The 23,070-nt window shown below is 40.7% G+C and overlaps 1 long non-coding RNA gene across 4 annotated transcripts; it reads right to left on the bottom strand.

Moving 5' to 3' along the window:
- Positions 1-613: 613 nt before the first annotated feature.
- Positions 614-23,070, bottom strand: LOC124244352 (uncharacterized). Of its 4 annotated transcripts, XR_006889972.1 has the most exons (9): positions 22,717-23,070; positions 21,536-21,703; positions 20,170-20,277; positions 17,747-19,002; positions 15,527-15,703; positions 13,977-14,183; positions 11,481-11,587; positions 5,945-6,174; positions 614-751 (listed from the first exon to the last, which is right to left on the bottom strand). It is a non-coding gene; the product is annotated as an uncharacterized LOC124244352 (long non-coding RNA). The 4 variants fall into 4 exon arrangements; XR_006889973.1 differs by lacking the exon at positions 22,717-23,070 and having other exon boundaries at positions 11,481-11,536; positions 21,536-21,780; XR_006889974.1 differs by lacking the exon at positions 22,717-23,070 and having other exon boundaries at positions 5,945-6,009; positions 21,536-21,780.

Raw genomic sequence — 23,070 nt, forward strand, 5'->3', positions numbered from 1 at the left:
TTATTTACACTTTAGTGTCCACTGGATCTGAACAACTCAGAAATTGTGGCTTATTTATCTTGTAACCACATTACCTGATGCAATGCTTAACAAATAGAAGGCAGAATGTTTGTTGAATCATAGCAAACACATAATTGAGAAATGAATCAATGGGCAAATGGATGAATAGCTATAGAGATGCAAAAAGCAACAGATGAGAGTATTGGATGCATAGATCATATGTTTCATAGTATGAAGTTTAAGTATGATGTCATAAGGATAAATAAATTTCACAAGTTCAAAGAGTTTACTCAGATGATGGGAAAGTTAGAAGTCAGTTTCTAGTCTCAAATTAATATATTTAATTTTTTTTCAAATAATTATGTGAGAAGTTCATGACAACCTTGGGGATATTTAAGATGATTTCCATATCACCCCTTCCACCCACCTCTGCTTCTTAAGCTCTTTGCCGTGTAACTACTTAGACTTCAAAATAGCTCTGTGTCCTCCCACTTATCTACATTTTATAAAACAATTTCCCTTTCCCATTATTGGCAACAGATAAGCCTCTCTCCATTTTTGTATAATAATCAATGATCCATAGTCATTCATGCAAAAGAACCATTAGTTTTTCTATTTGGTGGAATTACCTCATCTTAGATTCAGTCCACTATTTACTTATGAATGCATTTGTGCTCCAAACAATGTTGGCTTGATGCTGGGAGAAATTCTATAGAAATCTGACGTGGTGTGTCATCAACAAGCTTACAGTCTAGTTGGAGAGACAAAAAAAACATGAGATCCAAGGCATTGAGAAATGGGTAGTATTTATAATTCTATATTCCCAGAATAAAAATGTTTAAGTGAAAGCTCAAAAGAGATTTTATTTCATTTTCCATTTCAGTATCTAGGAAGTGGTGTATGCTAAATAAATATTAAATAATGATGGTGGCAAAGTGATGGTGATGAGGAGGATGGTGATGATGATGAGATTGGTGATGGTGATGATGATGGTGGTGATGATGAAGATGATGGTCATGATGATGATAATGATGAGTGGGTGTTGGTGATCGTGATGATGATGATGATGGTGACAACAATGACATGGCTTAGCTTGCACTTTACCCAGTGAAACTGAGCACTTGCTGTTGTGTCTTTACGAGGTCTTTCTGAACAGCTACCTTTGGCAAGCAGCCTGAAGGTACAACCTTGGTCTTTGAGGAGGCAAATATCTCACCAGCCTGGAAATCAGCTTTTTCATTTACACCTTTATCTGGTGGTCTAACCTCTTACCTAACCTTTCCTTTCATGATTGATTGACTCTTTGCTTCTTTTTTATGTTCCATTTTCTTGTCATTGAGACATTTGCTCTTCCTGTCATTGAATGACAGTGGACCAGCATTCTTGGATATCTAAAATTTCACAAGGAATACACATATTCACTACAATTATTTTTTACTGAATCCTCTTGTACTAAATTAGTTTACTAGTCTATATACAGATTGACTAAAAGCCATAATACTCTGTTTTGTATGTTTTGTTCAGCAGTAATTTTACTATTTTCCATGATGTTGAAACACATGTACTTCAAAAATTTGACTGAATGTTCTTACTTGAGGCATCTTTCTCTTTCTACATAGGCTTCTAGGTGACAGGCACTGTCTTGTACTCTTCTTTGTTTGTTCTCCTAGTGCTTAACTGAATACTTTAAAGATATTTTGTACCTAATATGTGTTTATTGACTAAAAGAATGAAAGAACAAATAAGTGGGTTAACTCAGCCTCTATTTTCATTTATTTGATATGTAGACTATGTGTTCATAAACTGTGGGAGTGTGAGAACTGAAATATATGTCAAATTTTTCAATATGTAAAATTAAAATTTTTCAATAAAAATTTTTCAGAGATTTAAGATGGATTGTGAAACGTGTCTTTATTCTTGGTAAGTTTTTCCTTCTGAAACGGATGATTATTCTCCTGCTAAAGCATTGGATTCTGAGTTAGCCCTGTATATTGAGCTGTTGAGCACCTCATGATTCTTGTATTCTTTGCCATCGTCCACATGCATGCATTCTTTCTGAGAAAATAGAGGCAATAGCTGTGCCCGTCCACGCAGAGCATTTGTGCAATTGTCATTACCCAGAGTGTCGGTCTAAGGGTTGGAGGCATTCTGGCTTGGTTTCAGCCCTTATTTGCTAGGACCTTAGCAGGACCAGATACATTGTTTTCAGGACCCAATGCAAACTGGAAATGTGGAGCCCTTATTCAAAAATTATAAGGAATTTCAAAATGGTGACAGTAGAGTAATGGAGCCCTCTGAGTGCAGAGTCCTGTGTGCACATCCTGCCTGGAGCATCAGTGTCCTGGGGCCACCCTAACGAGCTCCCACAAACTCGGTGGCTTAAAACAGCAGCGATTTATCCGAGCGCAGTTCTGGAGGCCAGGAGTCTGAAATTAAGGCATTGGCAGAGCCATGCTCCCGCTGAAGACCCTGGCGGAGAGTTCTTCCTTGCCTCCTCAGCTTCTGATGGCCTCGTGTGTTCCGTCGCTTGTGGCTGCATCACTCCAATCTCTGCCGTTGTCTTCACATGGCCTTCTTTGTGTCTTCCCTTTCCTATTTCTTATAAGGACAGTTATCATTGGATTTAGAGCACATCTGGATAATCCAGGGTGATCTCATCTCAAGATCCTTAACTTGATTACATCTGTAAAAACTACCTTTCCAAATAAGGTCACCTTCTTAGGTTCTGGAGGTTAGAACATGGACATATCTTTTGGGTGAACACCATACAATGCACTCTCTTCTTTCTGGCTATTCTGTTTTTGGACTCTTACCCTTCAACCTGATATCAAAATTTTGCTGTTCCCATCACTTCAGTCCTGGGGCCTCTTGTCACCTCACCCTGTGCTCTCTCTTTGGGTAACTGTCTTTGTATGAGAGCTTTAAACATCACTAGTTGCTGATGACCCTAAAACATTTATATCTAACTCTAACTTTTCTTCTAAGCTTGGAAGTCATTTACCCTACTGCCTATGTGGCATCTCTTCTTGGAGTTTGCAGAAACATTTCAAACATAGCATTTTGAAAACAGAGTGCATGATACCTGTCCACTTCTGACAAGCACAGGCACACGTGCACATATGTGGCATGCCACCTTAGCCTGTGCCTGTCTCAGATTCTCTTATCTCAGTATATGGTCCACCATCTGCATAATTACTCAGGTAGGAATCTTTGTATCATCTTGGATTCCTCTCTTTCTTTCACCTCCCACAACATAAAGTCCTATGGTTTCTTTCTTTAAAGTATATTTTGAATCCATCTACTTCCTTCCATCCCAACCAACATCACTCTAGTCAAAGAACTAACCTCTCTTCCTGGATTACTGCAATGTCATCTTTATTTTTCTTGCACATTCCACTCTTGATCCCTTTCAATCTACTCTTCAGAGAGCAGTTAGGCATCCTTTAAAAACACAAATTAGAACGGGAATTTGCTATTTAAATCCTTTTGTGGCTTCCAAACTCTGTGACATGACCAGCAGGCTTCATATCAGGCTCTTCCCAAATCCAGCTTCATCATCTGTGCTGTAGTTAAACAGGATTCTTCCTAGTTCCTCACATCTTCCCACCTTGGAATCATCTTTACACTGTCTCATGGCTCCTTTTCTTTCCTGAGGCCTTGGATGTGAGAGAAAACTTTCCTGATGATGTTGAGAAGGCGCCTTCTCTCTGAGTTAAACTCCATGTCTTCATCTGATTGTCTTGATAGCATCATCCCCATTTGAGACCATGCATTTGTTGGCTGGTTACTTGTTTATGGTCTGACTTCTTACTCTCAAATGACATTCTCTTCTTAATCTCTGAGGAACAGTGTCTATAGCAGGGCTAAACATGTAGCTGGCACTTGTCAAATATCTGGTGAATGGATGTTGAATAATGAAAAGGAGAAAAATTCACATTCTCTTTAAAGAGTTAACATTTTAACATGAAAATGCTACTGAGGCTTAAATGATTCTGCTCATGTCACTTGTGAGGACATGGCCGGGAAAACCTGGTGACCTATATTGTGATAGGTGAGTTGGGCAAGAAGATGGGGTGTCTAGAATGAGATGGACCATCTGGAAAAGAACTTCTGGAAAAGGGACTTTAAGGGGGTCAGACTCATATTCTGGTGTTGGGGAAAATTCTGGTTCTGCAACCAACTGGGGAACCAGGAAAAGCAATCAGTAGCTAGCAGGGCCCAGCCAGGGGCGCAGAGGCAGGGACAGTGAGGGAGCAGCATGTTCGATGCTGGCTGGGAGGGCCCAGTGGAGTGACACTCAGTTACCAGGTAGCATTCTAAGACAGATGTTCTTTGTCTGAAAGCCTGCTATTGGGCCTGAAGCCTGATATTCAACTCCGGCTAGCTAAAGAGCAAAGGTCGAGTTCCAGAATTTCAAACTGCAAATGTGTTTCCCCAACTTAGTTTGGTTAGTCATTGTAAACGTGGTGTCCAACAGCTCCCTTTGAATTCATGAATTATTTTGCTTCACTGGGGGACGCATTTTTCACCTATGTCTGATTTCAACATGTTGCACCTGCTGACCTGAAAGATTTACTGCAGCTTCAAAAGAAGAACAGTAATTCTCTCTTGCCTTAAGGATCTATGCAAATCTTTTTCCTGCAAAACTCATTTTTAAATTTCTTTTTCACAGAATAATTTTAAGTGGTTGAGAATTTGGTGATGCATTCTTCCCACAGAGTCCAACAGTATATTTTTGAGGCTTAAAAATAAGAAGCTTTTGCAAGCGACCACCATATCTCGACTGTGGGAAGTATCTAATAAGCATGGACTGAAGATATTTTTCATAATATTTTTATCTTTATCTTGAATGACAGTGATAGCATGTCCAAAGAAAGTGCGAAAGTGGCGGGATGTCAGGGGAAGACTTTTTTTGTCAGTGGAAGTGTCTCATGTGCTTGCATTAGAACTGTTATGATGTCAATGCAAATGCGAGTGCCATTACAATGTCAACGTGAGATTTCTCCTCTTGCTTTTGTCAGTTTCAATTAGATGCTTGATGTTACCATAATGCAGTCTCTCCCCCTCCCCCACATTTAATGTACTTAAATTCTGAAAGTTACCACTTTTAAGAACCGTGCTCTATTTCCTAATGGCACTCCACAATGAACGCATATTAAAAAGTAATACATTTTCCATACAGAAAGGAATATAAAGTAAGTTCCATAAAAGTACAACACACTTACATTTTAAAGTATATAACATTAAATATATTAAAAGCACATTGTGTCATACCATATATATTAAATATCATGAAAAAAGCTGGCTTTGCAATTTATTTTAAGTACATGAGAACTGCATTTAATAAAATGTTTAAAATATAATTTATTACTGTAACAATTTATTAATAATGATAACTAAATGCTCTTGAAGAGGTTATTCATGAAAGAATGGTTTGTCAAAAGAAAAGACTTTTCCATTCTAAAGATAAGGGCAATAGTCAGAAAGGCATAAATTTTGCCCTTCTTGGTAATTTAACAGTTCTAAAAGAAGCATGCACATTAAAAACCTTTCCCATAACTGTTATTCTTCAAAACATTGACGTTGGGGAAATCTTATTCTGTACATAAACTGCTCATTTATTCTATTGGGTTCCCCTTTTGCCTACAAAGAGTGGCACAGATAACTTCCCTTGTCCTTATTGTAAACACTACCTCTTGATTTAAATGATAGTCAGTTTGCGTTGAAGCTGGGGTATAAATATTTTACATATTGCATAACATAAACATCATTACATTTCCTCCTCTGGGAGTGTTGGTACGAGTGGAATATTTGTCAATGCCTGAAGCTCAAAGCCATGGTAAGAATGTCAGCTCTGGAATATGTCACTTTGAGCTTTGCATCTCATGTATTTATTTCACTCAAGCTGGTCTATATAAAGGGCCATAAAATGTACATGCCATACCCAGAAGATGATCTGCACCAGACAAACGACAGATCCCTGCTCCAAAGGCAGACTGATTCTGCACGCTTGAGAAGGGATTGAAAGGAAAAAAAAATAAAAACAAAGAGGGAAGTCAAGTAGGTATTGATAAATAGTTACTATCCCTAGATTCTTTCAGGAAACATGTTTAAAACTGAGAGGAAGGTCATGATGATGTTTTCCCTCGATGGCTCATAATCTGCTAGAACATCCTAGAAGAGAAAAAAAGTGATCATGTTACCAATAGATTAAGTTTTTCTCAGCTTACTGCCCTGGTCTGTTGAGTAGAGCTCTTTGCAGCTGCTTATCAACTTCTCCTCCAACTGCGTCTTACAGCATTCAGGGGCCAGACCTGAATGCTTGTTCACATCCTAGCAGAGGTGTGAATAAGTCGTGGATGTGAAAATTTAGTTACACCAATAGAAGTTGGTTTGCATTATTACTCTCCCATACAGCTGTCCGTGATTCCAGGTGTTGAGGGTAGAGTGGGAGAGCTTGGAGAAAAAGATAAGAATCAATAAATGAGTTAAAACTTTTAGGACTGCCTGATTAGCAATCTGTTTTTGTTTAGGTTTAGGCAGTTTGTGTCTTCCACACAGACGCTCAGCTCTCGACTAGCAAGTTAAGAGGAGTCAGTTTTTCAGAAAAGGCAAGCAACTACGTGATGCTCACAACTGAGTATTAATGTTCCAGAATTGCTAACTCTGGGCTCTGAAATTTCAAAAGGTGGAGGTTTGCTTCAGCTGCTATTTAATTCCATATATGCTGATAAGAGCATCTTAGTCATTTCAACTCATCTGTCCTTGCCAGACGCAGAGGATGTCCAGCTAAGAACCCTTCATCTAAACAATGGGTGTTCACTGTAGACCTGGTCAGTTTCAGCGTCAGAGCGATTGCTTAATAGAAAAAGAAAATAAAAGGAGCAAAACACCGCCAAAATATTTTATCTACGGGTCTTTTTTCTCTTCTTCATATGTCCATCAACTGATGAATGGATAAATAAAATATATTATACCCATATCATGGAATGTTATTTGGCAACAAAAAAGAATGAGGTACTGATACATGCTACTGTGTGGATGAACTTTGAAAACATTGTGCTACCTGAAGGAAGGCAGTCACGGAGGACTACCTGTTGCATGATTCCATTTATACGAAAAGTCCAGAATAGGCAAATCTATAGAAACAAAAAGTAGAATGATTGTTTCTAGGGCTGGAGGAGCCGGGGGTGGGGCAATCCTGGCTCATGAGTACAGGGTAACAGATAAGCTCTAAAATTGTGGTGGTGGATGCAAGCATTTGTGAATATACTAAAAGTCATTCAATTCTACACTTTAAGTGAATTGTGTGGTCTGTGAATTATACCTCAATAAAGTTATTTGAAAATAAAGAAGTTCAGAAAATAAACCGACAGCAGTTAGGACCAATGCAACTCAACCAAACAGACTTAAGTAAAAAAGGGAGATTTTGGTTAATCAACTGAAAAGCCAAGGGATGAGGTTAACCCGAGGCTTGCTGGATTGAGAATTGAAACAATGCCAAGCTCCTCGCATTCTCCATCTTGCAGCTTGCTCTCCTTCAAAGGCTTTGCACGGGGGCCTCTGGAACATCTATGCTCCCCAAAGCAGCTCCGTAACTAACCACCTTGCAGCCTCAGAGCTAGCAGGCAAATGCCAAAGTTACATTCCGAATTGACCCAGAAAAATACCATGGGCATGAGAGTTCAGGAAGGAATGGACCCACAGAAGGAAATAAGGAAGCAGGATGTTGATTAGAGGCTGAGTAAAAAATAAAAGAGAGATAGATGATAGATAGATAGATAGACAGATAGACGGACAGATGATAGATATAGACAGATGTCCACAAACCACCTTTTAAAGAAGATTCTCGCTGATTAACTATTGTTTCTTATGCCAGAAAAACATAAACTTTTAATTATTGCACATTTTCAATATGTTTTTATTTAATATGGAGTAAATTTCCTCTCCTAACACTTATTTTCCATACTACTTTTAGATTTTCTTCGTGATTGTATAAGAGATGAATACCTGCCATAAATTCTTTAAACAAGAACCTAGTCTGGAAAAAAAAGCATAACTCAAGGAGATAAGAAATTTCCACAAGTGTGGAAAATTCTCCTATTTCTATAGATACTTTCATGAGAACATAAACTCAATAGGGCATGAAGTCACACCCCAAAGATAAAACAACAGAATCAGATGAAAAAGGAATATTGCAAAACTAAGAAAATAAAGCGAGAGGTAGGAATCAGCTCGCTGCAGGACTAACAAACAAAAACCAATGTCCACTGTCCCCTGCTCTGGATTTTAAAATATCACGAGAATTGTCAGTTATTTGAAAGGGAAAAAGGGAAAAAAAAGTAGTGCGATGCTGGTTCCGCGACCTTGTTGGAAGCAGTTCTTTGACGCTGCGTTGAGTGTTTCCGCTTTGTCTGTTCCATATTGCCATCTCTTCTTCCGTCAAAGTTGGTCGTCAGAAACAGTTATCTCTTCAAGATCTTCTAATTTGTTTGTTCAGAGGTTTATACAGATTTTCTTAGATTAACTTTTTCTTCACCTTTGCAATTATATTACCTTTTTTGGTTCCTAATGTTTACTATTTGTACTGTCACCTTCGTTTTCATTCATTTTCTTCCCTCAGTCTCTTTCTTTCTCCTCTCTTTTTACCTTCTACATTTGCCAAATATTTGTCAGTTTTGAATGTCAATATTTAATGTCAATATTTGTCAATATTTTGGTATCTTGGGATTGTCAATTCCACTCTACTCTTGTGGCTTTGACTGCATTATTTCTGATTTTACATGTTTTTCCTTCATCATTTCATTTGAGCCTCATGACAACCTTAGACGGTAGATAATCTATTTGCATTTTACAGATAAGAAAACCGAGGCAACTTTTCCACAGTCATAGGAATAGGATGTTGTTGACCAAGCCAGTCTTATTTCTGGCTGCTATGACATTTTGCCACCATTATTTCAGTCCTACCACTCACATAGCTACAGTTTTGTTTTTTTGTAATCTTACTTTTGCCTAATAGCTTTGTGGAATGCTGAGTGGATCATTGTTCAAAGTTTTTACATTTGTATTTTGATCATTTAAAAAATTCTGTCTCCAAACCCTCAAACTTAGCAATTTAGCACAACAGTCTTGTTTCCCACTGTCTGTAGATTCACTGGGCTCAAGTGCATGGCCTTTGGCTCCTCCTGAACACCTGGGTCCCTTCACGAGTCTGGGGTTGCATGAGAGATACTGTGCAGGATGGAAGAGCAGGGCTGACTGGGCTCCGAGGGGCACCTTCACTCTCCTTGTCGAGGCCTCTAGTTATTTAGTGGTCCAGCCTGAACGTTTTAATGTGGCGGATTGCTTCTAAGAGCACACATTCCAAGACAGTGAAAATGAAAGCTTCCTGGCCTCTTAAGAACTAGGCCTAAAATTGGCACAGCATTGCTGCATTCTCTGGTCAAAGCAAGTCGTGGGACAGCCCAGATTCGGAACAAGAAGCAGTGTCAGGGCCTTCAAACAGCGAGGCCAAAAAGGCTCATGCCGACATCTATGGGAGATGGTTGGATGAAATGTCTTCCCAACTTTGTTTCATGATGCAAAGCCGGGGTAGTCTTTTAATTACAAATACAATACACCATGAAATATTTATGGGTGTTATCTAGAATTCGCAGCAGTGTCCTGGAAGAGGGAGAGAAGTTGATGGGGATATAATTGAAACCACATTGGCAATGATTGATAATTTTTAAAACTCCAAGATATGTACAAGGGGCACATTATATTATTTTTTTCTCCTTCTGTGTTTGAAAATTTTCCATTATAAAAAATTAAAATAATAAGTAATTTTAGTTCTAAATGATTTCGAACAAGCAGAGATTCCTCCCGGATTCACCAACACTGTCTTGGTTTTTGTGGGGATTATCCTTGAAGTGGAGTAGGGGTGGGGATTAACATTGTTCACAATTTAGTGGGAAGTTAGTAAGACATTTACCAGGGCCTGCCTATTATCAAGATTTCATTTATTTTTATTTGGCTTTTGTTTGATTAGTTTTTGATTGTTTAATACTTTAAAAAATTTTAAAGCCTATTTTGTTATCTCACAAGTAACATATTTCCATGGGAAAAAGAGGAAGAGGAGGGGGAGAAAGAAGATTCCAGTGAGCCCAAAGAAACAACTTAAATGTCATACAGTGGGGCTGCTTTTAATCTATTCCAAATATTTTAGTGCGCACAGCCCCCACCTCCCACACCACGATTTTAAGAGAGCACTTCTGAAACCAGTGGAATGGCTTAGCTCTCTGTACAAGATATTTAGAGGAAAGGTCTCAGCAAAAGACACATGACAGAGATCTGTGGAAGCGTTGTTCTACCAGAATTCTTGCACTGTTCAGTGACACAATCTTAACTGTCCACTGCCCATGCCTACTTGTGATGATGATCAATATACTGGTAATAACTAGTGTGGTCTTCCCTTGCTGCCTGAGCTCAGCCAAGAGCCGGCTTCACCACCTCCTTCTTGTTTGTTGTTTTAAATTTTATTTTTTTCCTTTTTCTCCCCAAAGCCCCCCGGTACATAGTTGTATATTCTTTGTTGTGGGTCCCTCTAGTTGTGGCATGTGGGACGCTGCCTCAGCGTGGTTTGATGAGCGGTGCCATGTCTGTGACCAGGATTCGAACCAACGAAACACTGGGCCGCCTGGAGCGGAGCGCACGAACTTAACCACTCGGCCACAGGGCCAGCCCCACCACCTCCTTTTTGATAGCATTGAAGGAGCAAGTGTGTCAAATGCTTGGGTTGCCCAACGAATAAGTGGCCAAGGTACATCTTGTTAGGCATTCATGTTCTTTTAAAACCACGGAATACTCAGGCCAACCAATCAAAGCTGTTGATGTTGCCGAGGTCAGGGAAACATTTCTTCAAGTTGCCCTAGTTCTCAGGATCCTGCGGCAGCTCCAGGTGTCTGCTGTGGCACCTTCCTCCCTTCTTCCCTCTCTCCCTCACTTCCTCAATCTCCCATCCTTCTCCCTCACTCCCTCTCTCAATCCATCAGCCTCTCCCTTTTCGATTTGTGTGGTCAGCCCTTTTTCCAATGGTTAGTGGGCTTGCTTGGTGGAGAGGAAGAAAGCGAGGGGCAAGGTTCAGACAGCTCCAGACAGGCTCCCATCACCCAGTTTAGCGAGCCCAGGGAAACACTGTCCTCCTCCCTCCCATTTGTCCATGGTGGTGGACTTATAATTAGGCAGATCCACGTCTCTCTCTGGTCTCCCACCCATAGTCAGGGTGTTTGGGGGCTTTGATTGGCAGCCTCATCAGAATCTCAAGAGGAGATGAAGGGAACTATCCCCCCAAAAGGGGAGTGCTCTTACGAGAAGATGGGTGTAGGAGTCAGCTCAGGCTGCCATAACAGAACACCACTGACTGGCAGCTTAAGCAACAGACATTTATTTCTGGAGGCTAGAAGTCCACGATCAGAATGCCAGCTGATTTGATTTGGTACCTGGTGAGGGCTTTCTTCCTGGCGTGTAGGTGGCCGCCTTCTGGCTGTGTCCTCACCTGTGCAAAGAGAGAGTTCTGGTGTCTCTTCCTCTTCTTAGGGCTCCAGCCCTATTGGATTAAAGTATTGGATTAAAGCTCCACCCTGTGAACTCATTTAACCCTTCTCACCTCCTCACAGGCCCTGTCTCCACGTCCAGTCACATTGGACATTATGTTTTCAACATATGAATTTGAAGGGACACCTTCAGTCTGTGACAGTGGAGGAAAGGGCTTCTGGGCACAGAAGAATAAAAATGACCACAACAGCAACCAAAGAAACTATTCTAATTGGAAATTTATAGATAACGAAAGACTACAAACTACAAGATGCAGTTGGCTGTACCATTGACCTAAGCATATATTTTCATAAAAGAACCTAAAAACGACCTCCAACAGAGGTATAATACGGCTGGTGGAGCCTCTCAACCCGGCAACTAGGGCGACTAAGACGTCTCCAGTCGTCTGTCTGCATTGTCACAGCGCCTGTGTCTGTGTGTCTGTTGACCCTCATGTGTATCACATTTGGCTCCTGGGGAGGAGCTAGCACAGGCAAGTCCCTGTCTCTGTCTGAAATTGTGCTGGGCTCATGACTGTAAATTGCAACATCTTCAATAATTGCAATGGCAATCATTTCTGTTTCTATTTGCTTCTCTACGGATCTCCAGATCTGAATAAAATCTGGGAATGAATGTTTCCCTAATATCAGAAACATGTCAATTATGACTCAATGAAGGCCTAGCAGTGTCTTTATCTCTGCATGACTTTGAAAATTCTAGATTTTTAATGAGAACACATTTCTCATAACTTAGAAATTCTCGATTACTTCCTCATTGTTTTATAATTATCCACAGGGGTAAAAAAAAAAAAAACACTTTGGGGGCCACTTAAATATGTGTTGCTCATGTTTAAAAGATTGAAGTACTTGTTCCCTTTGGATGATTGGACAGAAAAATGTACTAACTTGTTTATGTATATTTAATTTAATGCAGTGCCTTGTGGAAGGGTCTTGGGTGGCGGATCAAATCCTAACTTGGACGTCAGGAAGTAGGCGATCTCATCCCAGGTGTTGTTATGGGATCAGCTCCACAAAGGCCTTAAATTCCAAAAGATGGGAATTTGTAGGGAGCCTCCCTTGTACCCACTGTTTGACCTGAATTAACGGACTTCAACGTAAACTCTGTAAAACAACTTCATCAGCTCCCTCAATAGAAAGAGAAAAACATTGTGTAATTAGATGTGTCTTCTCCTGGCTAGAATGACTGTCCCTGCACAGAGCACAATTCAGATGAAAACAAGACTCATAGTTTCGTAGAAAATCTGCTTTGAAATCATCTGCTTGTGTGATTTAGCTAAATCCAGGCTGCGTCTTTTGTCTGAATCCTTTATTTTCAAATTACGTTTTTAATTTTATAAATTTTATTTATTTTTCAGTAAGTTTTATTCATAAAGTTTACATGACATTGTAAGTTTTTAAAGCAAACTAAGTGCTATGCAGATGCCCTGGGCCTGGGGTGCCCTGGGTCAGGAGTTCTTCCCCCGAGCTCCTCCCTGCTGGTTGGGTCCCTGAGGAGAATTCAGAGTGCATGGCCTTGGAGGGGCAAAAATTACATCTTAATTTCATACCAGCCTCTAACTAGAAGGAGCATTTCTTTCAATGACGAATGTAGGCCACAAACTGTGGGAGCACAGCAGTATTGTGATTTTGTCAACAGTAAGAGTCACAGACATTTCCATATCATGTTACTGTGTTGCAGATAACTTGAAATATCATTTAAGCTCATTGCTATTTTGAAATTTTGGTGTGGTTATTCGAACCAATTCAATTTATTTAAAACACTAATAAAGAAACGTATATTATGATACCACACTTTTTTTAACATTGTAATATCTGAATTTCAATGCAATTAATTTCCTTGATAATCCTGTGCACTCTTTTTTATTTGTTTATAAATTATTTGGAGAAGGGGTCCACGGGTGCTAGACTGCAAAGGGTCCAGGCTCTGACCCAGAGGAGGGTTCACCCTAAGTAAAATGGCACCGTTGGTGCAGGCTGGCTTGTCAACCTCCTTCTCCTGCATGCTTCTCCTGCTCTCCGGTTTTCCATTTCTCCCGCGCAGAGGTTCAGCGCCTTCACAGTGCTTGGGAATTCGCTGAGGGTCTGTGACACCCTACAAGTCTGCCTCTCCCAAACTGCCTCAGGTTTCAACCTAACTTCTCCTTTAAATCTTTTTCCAGATCCAAAGAACCTCCCTTACTTCTTTGAAGCTGATTATTCTAGATGTTTGAAAGAAAGAAACTGATTAAATGTCTGCTAAAATGTAAATGGGAGCCCCCACTTTCCCAACAGGAAATTTGAATTAAGCAAAAAATCTCTGATCAGTGGAATCATCCTGTAAATAAACAGAGGGGGCCGTGGGGAGATGATCTGGAGGGGAATGCTATAGCCTTTCCAACATACCTTAAAGGCTGCCATAGAAGTGCCCCATATGGGTGACGATTCTTTGTTGTTTCTCTCCCTTGTGACTTCAGGACCCCTGCAGGTACCACACCCAGCAACAGCACGCACACATATCAGCTGCTCCCTGCATACTGTGTCCCGAAGAACTGGCTCTGGATGGTGTGCGGAGTCAGATAAGCTTGCCTAGCCCAATAGTGGACTCAATTCCTAATGTACATAGAGAAGGCTTATTTAATAAGAAAATTTCAAAATACTGTCAAAAATCCTTCTATCAGTTTTTTATCGCCGCCATAAAACTTTCTTACAAACTTAGGTGCCTAAAGCAACACCTCTCTATCATGTCCAGGAGATCAGATGCCCAGGGGTCTTGACTGGCTCCTCTGCTTCGGGTCTCCCCAGCTGCTGCCCAGCTGGGCTCTGGTCTGGAGACCCGGGGAGAGTCCACTTCAAGCTCATGCTCGTTGTTACTGAGGTTATTTCCCTGGGGTCACAGAGCAGAGGTCCCCGTTTCCTTCTTGGCTGACCATTGGGGCTGTTCCCTGCTCCCAGGCCACTGCGTTTATCACGTGGCTGCTCCTTCACACCAACAAAGCATGGTGGGTCCTTCTTACCCTTCTAACAGCTTTTCCTGCCTGTCTCCTCTGCTTCCGGCCAGAGAGCGTCTGCTTTTAAGGGCTCCTGTGATAGCTTGGGTAAAACTAGGAAATCCAAGATAATCTCCCTGTTTTGCTATCTATAACCTAAATCACGTCTTCAAAGTCCCTCAAGCCGTGTAAGGTAACATAGACACAGGTTCTGGGGATTGTCGTGAGCATCTTTGGGGAGCCACTCTGCCTACAACCGGGTGCTTGGAGCAGTGATCTATCCCACTGGCATCTAAGCTTCTTGTTTGAGGGAAAAACTTTCATATCAATGGAAAGGCTTGATAAACTCCAATGTTGCTGAATTAGCTTATTTGTGGAAATCTCTAAGAATAGATTAATCAAGCACCCACATTGGCAACGAGGACAGATAGATCTATAGGAGGATGAGATGAACTTTTTTGATCTCCAAGAACACTACATTTATACGTTTTCTTAGTACATTCCAGTTGTTTCCTTGCGCTTTCTTTCTCTTGCATCTAATGGGCACGAGATGGGGAATCATGGGGTTTGTTCCCAATGATGCCCATGCTCTGTGGTTCCCTGAAGAGTTCCACCACAATCCCTCCAAAATAATTATAGCTTCTTCTTCAAGCTGGTTACCAGTTCTTCTCAGTTTCTCCAATTATTCAATTCTTTTAAGTAGTGTCACTCAGCTGGCAATCGCTGTGGACAGGCATGGCCGAACATTGACATCTTGTGGTCAGCTATTAGGCTTTTTGGTGACTATTCCAGATGTTTTTTGTGTCCTATTACTATTTAGTTGGCATATTATTTAGGAAATTGACAACTGGCCATTTAAGACTTGTTTTTAATTTTAAATTTAAGATTTGTTGCTTGGGACCAGAGGTTTTCGTGATTGTGCCTGCTGTCTACTCATACTTCTACTACACACAGTAGGTTGTTTACCTCAATCCTCCTTCTTGCTCAGAGTGATGAGTTTGGTTGCTCCTTCCTGGAGTTTGAGAAGGTTATCTCCAGAACCTTGTACACCAAATGTATCATTACATTCTTCTGAGATGTATATTCAAGAGTGGGTCATTAAGGTTTCCGAGGATATCATGAACAGCAGGTGTTAGTACACTCCTGCAAAGAATATTTGATATGCTCTTAAATATACACATTTACATCGGTGCCAACTAAGCAAGAAGATGTGGACTGTTAATCCTTCTAAATGTAGACATGTTATACTTAATCTGCATATGAAGAAAGTTCTTATTATAGTACTATACAAAAATCTATATACTTTTCCAGGAGAAAATTTTCCTCTTGGAACATGAAATAAAGAGAGTGGTTAGGCAATATTTATACATCAGGGAATACGGCCAAAATTCACCAGCTGAGTCTAATAGGTGTGTCCATGATCCCTTTGGTTATTTGATGGGCTTAATTGGCCGTTAGCCAATGCCTTGAAAAAACAAAAAAGTTTGATAGAAATTGTTTTAAATTAATTTGTTCTATCATTTAGGCAAAAATAGTGGAAGCAGCTATGCATATATGCACAGACTTGGAAAGGTGCATGTTCTCTTCTAGAATACTGTATTTGAGAGTTTGAAGCATATCAATGTTCTATTAATGGTGGATTGGCTTTTGGATAGGCAACCTGAAAACAAATATTTACTAGCTTCTCAACTTGGAAAATTAGAAAGAAACCAGAAAACATTATTTAAAGGGAGAATCAGGGAAGTTAAAACATTCACAGGTATTTATATTGGAATAAAGAATTAAAAGAAGGGATGAGGAAACTGGGGGCCTTGATGCCATAGGAAAAGGAGTGGCTGGATTGGCCTGACCTGGCCAGGCATTCTGGAACACTGACCTGGAAGCTATACTGCTCTCAAAAGAATGATTCGGCCAATATGAAAACTGTAGTATAACATGAGGAAAACTCTCTTCACCACACAAAAAAGTAGCTAATGCAAAAGAATGTTGCAAACTTAAATGAAAATAAATGTAAGGTAAACCTCATACTATTGAAAGAAAAGATATAGTCTTCAGTCAACCCTATCTGTCATTATAACACTTACCGTGTAGTTAAAGGGCTCTCAAATTTGCAGTATAACTCCCTGTTTGTAGAGTTTATAACTTAGCCATAAACTTACTGTGAACTAAAACGTGGCAAATAAATTTCATAGCAGGTGTGAATGTGCGTGTGGATATCTTAACGGGATTCAAAGAGGGGGCGGGCCCACAATTTGAGTTGTAAGAGTTGAATAATAAAATCAAAGACTCCCCTCCCTGCTCACATTTTTCTGGTGCCACCCTACACAGGGAAATGCTGTGAGTAGGGTCGCCTGTGCGACAGGTGCCGGGGTTACACTTGCAGCCATGCATAGCTCAGCCCACCTTGTTGCAAGCTGCTCCAGTAGCCTCTCCTGGATTTGATTTCTATGACTGTGCCGCCTGCTTCTCTATCCCGTTCAACTTTTTAGCACTTCTTCCTTTCCCCTCACTTTTCTACCATCACCTAATTGGCCACCTTTTTAGGAGCTTCAAGGTGTCTTCAACTGTTAAAGATTTGAGTATTGTGGTAGGCTGAATGGCTTACCCCCAAAGATGTCTGTGCCATAACCCCTGCTACCTATGAATATGTTTCTTTCACGACAAAAGTGACTTTGCAGATGTAACCAATATTAAGGACGTTAAAATAGGGAGATTATCTTGGATTATCCAGATGGACCCAATCTAATCGCAGGAGCCCTTAAAAGCAGAGTGCTTTCTCTGGCTGGAAGAAGAAGTGGGAAAGATTCCAAGCATGAGAGGGACTTGCTGCACACGGCCACTTCGGAGAAGTAGGGCCCACACGCCCCGGCCTGAGACAGACCTCAAGGAGCACAGAAAGCCTGAAAAGAAACTTTGCAAGCCTCTGGGAGCAAAGATGGGTGATAGTCAGCAAGTGAACCGTGTCCCAGCCCCCAACTCTAAGGAAGTGAATTGGCCAACGGCCTGGCTGAGTTGGGAGCAGAATCTGCCGGAGCCTCTATAAGGGATGCAGCCCTGCCCAGCCCTTGATGTTAGCCTGGAGAGACCCCGTGTCCAGCCTCTGACCTACAGAATTGTGAGGAAATAAATAAGTATTGTTTTAGGCTCCTGTGTTCGTGGAAATTTGTAGAAAACTAGTACGCTAACCTTTCAAGAATGACAGACGAACATTCCTGGGGTGGTTCAATTTTGACGGTGCGTCCTGGCTTCCGGTTCTAACTTTGCTTAACTAGTCCATTTATAGATCATTTTCCCTCGTCTTCTAGTTTCTGCTACTTGAACCTAGATATGGAAGGCAGTTCTTTTCAAAAAATTTCCTCTCCAAACTCATGAAAAATCCATTTGTAGAAAACAGCATGGGGAGTTGAAAGACTGATGTGGCAGCCAGTTCACCATGCTCGCAGTGACCCCATGCTCCGCTGTTCAAACCCGTGTTGAAGTCAAAATTTTGAAACAATTCTCAATATCTCAGGTTAGACGTTCTAGTTTCTAAAAGCATCTGAGCCATTTCTGCCACTTGGAACCCCACCTCTTATCATCTCTCTCTGTCCACCTCTCTCCTCTGGTCCTCATTACTTGCCAAAGCAATCCCACGCTCTCAGGCAGAGGGACCTCCTCTCAGCTGTCACCTTCAAATTCTACTCTGGGCTTACCTTGGTCCTCCCCAGACCCATTCAGGGGCTCAGCAAGCAGCTAAGTGTTTCCTAGGATGGAAACTGCTCTCCTCATAGGGGCTCAATTTTCCATAACTGTCATTTGTGTTCGTGCACAGTGCCATTATTCTGCGCTCAGTGACAATGCAGAGTTATAGTTCCAGCTCTCCTGCCCACCTCGTTTCCCCACCCAAGCCTGCGTCCTGGGGGGTCACCACTTGACACACTCTCAGCATGTTCTCATTTAAACTAAACCCACCTCCTTTAACCTGTTCTCATGAGTCACATTTTCAAAAACTTTGATAAGCTTAATTTTCTCAAAAAAATTCTAATTTTTCTGTAGAAATCAAATTGCAGAAAATAAAATTAGACATTGTCCTTCTGAAAAATGTATGCTAAAACGGACAATAGAGGGAAGACTTTTTTTCAAATATTTCTCCATTGCAGAGAAACCCTGATTAACTGGAATTAAAATCAATGATAAACTTCTCTTACTTACATTTCTCCTTTAGGATCATTTTACAAATCACGAAAGAAAATTTAGTTTTATTGCATTATGGAAAAAAACTCCAAACAATTTTCCCTCTCCCTCCAAAGAACTCCCACGTTACCAAACTTCATCACACATATTGTTCACAAATACTGGTTGAGAAAGATTTTCGGCTGTTTGTAGAATTGAATCAAACCTCCAAGAATAAGCATTTATTGCTCTTAATCACCAGAAGAATGTGGATGTGGCAGAAGTTCCATCTGAAAGAGAAGCACCAGAAACATGGGAGAGACGATGCCTGACTTCATGAGTGAGCACCCAAGGAGATGGCCACCTGCTGGGACAGCAGGCCGTTTGCTTTGAGGGTGTCTGGGTTTGCTTCTTAAGGCCACTCCCCAAGGTTGGATCTTCCTTTGAAATATTTTATACCAAATTCCACAATTTAAATGCCTCATCCCTCTCACATTTTTACCCACTCCTGCTTGATCTTTTAACCTATCACAAAAGGTAAATTTTTTCCATTCCCAGGCACTATTTTAAGAAAAAGGGAAGTAAAAATTCTCTTGCCTTCCATGACTTGCCTGTCCATGTACCAATAAATGACAAATCCTGCATATACCAGAATTTATGTTTTCCCGTTGCCTCCTATGTCCGTGGAAGCTGAATTTCCTTTTTTGCCTTCACATTCTTGTTCTTACAAACTTAGGCTCTTTCCCAGCCTGCTCCTTAATGACCTGGTCTGATTTCCACTTCTCAAGGCCTTCTAATTTGCATTTTAGATCTCTGTCTAGTTCTTCTCTAATTAAGAATCGTCTAATGGAGCTCAGCAACTTCTACTATAAACGTTCCTGGGGTGAGCAGGGTCATCAACAGGAGCTTAGGAGATGCCAATTATTATATGAAAAGGAGCTTTATTAGGCCTTGAAAGTTGCCTTTGAGGAGACGTGAGCTCAGGTACTTATCTAGGCTCTGAAGAAGAGAATGGATGCTTTGGATCATCCTTGGATGTTTCAGGCTCTTTTTCTACTGGTCTAGGGATCAGGATTGGGCACCCCTTCCGCCCACTGTGGGGGCAGATGATGGCAGGATGAGAACCACTTGTTGTCTGGGTCTGGTAACACCCGGCAAGTTCACACAGAGTTACTGTGTCACGAATAATGAGTCCCTGGGTGCCCGAGAACACAGTGACAGCAGCTAATGAGGCAGAACAGTGTATGTGATGAAACAATGACATTTTTTTGAAGTCAGCAATCTGAGGTAGAGATCAATAAGTGTTTTCCAGGGTTAATTTACTGGTCACCATTACTGACATGCTATTAGAGCTGGAGACGCGTGCAGGGGTTCAGGAGTGGGGCTTAATCTAGATAAGTGTTAAGAACGTCAGAGGTTTATTTCAATAATCTGAAACATCAAGCATTCATACTAACCCGTCTTCTCAGGGATGCCACACCCTCAGTCAGTTAGCCTGGCCCCAGTCTGTGCCATCGGAATCCTTGTGTTGCCTGGATCAAGGATGCCATCCTCCTTGACCATACCTGGAGAGGAAAAGCTTTGATCTACCTGCACTTATGTGGGTTTCGGGGTTGAATGACTTCTATTTCTATTTGTTTGGGGAAATGATAACCAGGAGACTCATTTCTGTCTGTAATACATATTGTATTATATTGTTGGGCTGTACTGTGTATAAATCAGATAAAATTTAGAATTTGTGGGCTTTTGTCCTGCCTTTTTCACAGACTCAGTTTGAGTTGAGTGGAGTCTTTTCACCTATCTGTGCCTCAGTTTATCTATCTGTGAAATGGGAATAATAACAATCACCTTGCAATCACCATTAGATCTCATGCAATAATACTATTTACTGAATCCTGTTGCATTGAGATAAGTGTTTCATGGGACCATCTGCTCAGCACATGCCAATCCCAGGAGGCAGATTTCATTACTACCACCATCCCCGGATAACACGGAAACATTAGGAGTGTTTCGGATCTTCTTTCCTCTCTGTAATACCTTTGTAAATCCTGTGTTCTTTGAGTATTTCCTCATAATCTCTGCAGTCTTTGAGTCTATTTGTAGCATCTTGAAAAAGAATCTTCAAATGTCTTGGTTACAAATGACTTTTAAACAACCCCAAGGATAACATATAGGTGACAGCGCAATGCTACAGGAAGGTGCACAGCTTAAAATTGTCTGAGTTCTGGTCTGAAACTTGTCTCATGATTCTGGCGCTTACGAAATACCAGGAATGGAGCCAGATGACTTTCGTAAAAAGAGAAATGGGGCACCAACTGACCTTGAATATGAAGGAAAGTATCTGAAATTATAAACAGAATTTCTAAGCTGCTTGAGAGTGAGGGATGTAGGAAGGGTTTTGAGACTTGAGATTAATAACTGATTTATATGCTCATTTTGTATGGAGTCATTTCATATGTTATTTATTAATTATATCTGGTAAAAATTCAACTATGGTCTGGACTTTAAAGCCCAAGGTAAGAGGGAGGGAAGAAAAATTTAATCCAAACTAATGGGAACAAACAAATACTTCCCACAACTTCAAGAGCTGCTTATAAATCAACAATAACAAAAAGAAGTTTAAGTGAGATCTGCTAAAAACCATAACATGCTGCCCTAAAGGGTGAATCTGACCTAATTTGACTCAAAGAGAGAGAGAGAGAGAGATTTAAGAAGAATCAAGATTTTCATCCAAATTTACTTAGCTGAAAAAAAAAAAAGAAAAAAGAGAGAGAGAGGATTACAAGGTGCTGCCAGGTGAGGTGAGGTGCTTTAGCAACTCACCAGGAACGTGCGTGAGGCTCCGGAAGAGGAAAAGGCTCAGTACCAGAATTACTGATTCGCTGCCTCTCTGGTATTGCATTGACTTCTGAAAGAACTCCTGTGGCAATTCTCCTGGGACTGATGACTACTGGTTCCAAGCGAGGATGTTTCTCCTTCAGAAGCTCTTCCCTAAAAGTCAACAGTTCAAATTGCTTTTATCTTATTAGAACTGGCATTCATTAGGGAGGTAAAGGCCTCTATATTTGAATGGCAGACATTTGAGGCAACAATTTAAAGATGAAATAAGGGTTAAACCCAACTAGCAAGACACAGGACCAGATATCCTTGACAGACGCAAATAGATTGCACAAACACAACCCAGATTTCAAATGATAGTTACAAGCCAATGGCACAGTAGACCTGGAACATGAACCATAACTAAAAACAGCAGCAAAGTATATTAGGATTGTTAGAAAAAAAACTTATAAAAACAAGTATACAGCAGCATCTATTAAAAAAACAGGTAAAATTTGTCTTATGTTTTAGTTTTCTATAAGATAAGGTGTTTGGACTATAAAAAGAAGGGCCAAATTGTAGACATTGAAGGCATTCTTGGCTATAGTATTTCAATAGAAGTGGAATAATGAGTCTAAAGGAGAATCAGATATAAGCAGCTCCTGGCGGAGGTGACACTCAGATGATGATCTGGCCTTTCCTGGGATAAAAGGGCAGGACGGAGTGGACCATATGGTATCCTCCTGACCTTTAATGTTTCTAGGTAACTCTGTATTAACAAGGCAACAGCCAGTCTAAGGAGATAATGCCATCTGGTGCCACGGAGATATGAAGCAGGATAATCTATTAGATAGATAATAAAGGCAAGGCTGTTGGAATTACACCCAACTACCTGGGAACTATAAAAATCCATGTGTGAGAACTAGGTTTGACACTGGACTAATTGTGACTGGGAAAAACACATCAATACAATTTGCTAAAATCCTGTTTCTATAGAGCAAAATGATTGAAATTTTCTATTGGGTCATTTTCATAATGATGAAAAATAAAAATAACTTCGAGGTTTTCAGGTGAAATAGACATTATATTATGGCCGTATTCTGAAATATGTTAAGGAATCCAAATGTAATTGAGGAGTGAGCTGAGCTTTCATGAAATGATCTTGAGTTAGAATATGCAAAATTTACCCAAAGGAATCTCAGCGAGGCTTGTCCACGTCAGCTAAGCCTTGAGATCAGTACTAGCGGGCTTTCACATTTTCAAGAACTATTTTGGGGCGAGGGAAGAAGACGGGGTTTGCTAGGAGTGAGGCGTTGTTTCTGTCTGCAACAAGCTGTCACATCCTTTGAAGGTGTTCTATAAACAAGAAGGAAGTATTTAGGAAAACAGATTTATTGAAGCATTCCCAAGGATTCAAGAGTTTATCTAAGAGAGTAAACAAACAAAGGTTCCTGGTCCTGAGACTGATAAGGAGGGCAGCACAGCCCTTGGTATTCATCCTCACACACCCGGGCCTCCTGCCATTTGTGCCTGTGAACGAA

Source organism: Equus quagga, chromosome 9 (genome assembly GCF_021613505.1).
Source record: "Equus quagga isolate Etosha38 chromosome 9, UCLA_HA_Equagga_1.0, whole genome shotgun sequence".
NCBI classification, from domain to species: domain Eukaryota; kingdom Metazoa; phylum Chordata; class Mammalia; order Perissodactyla; family Equidae; genus Equus; species Equus quagga.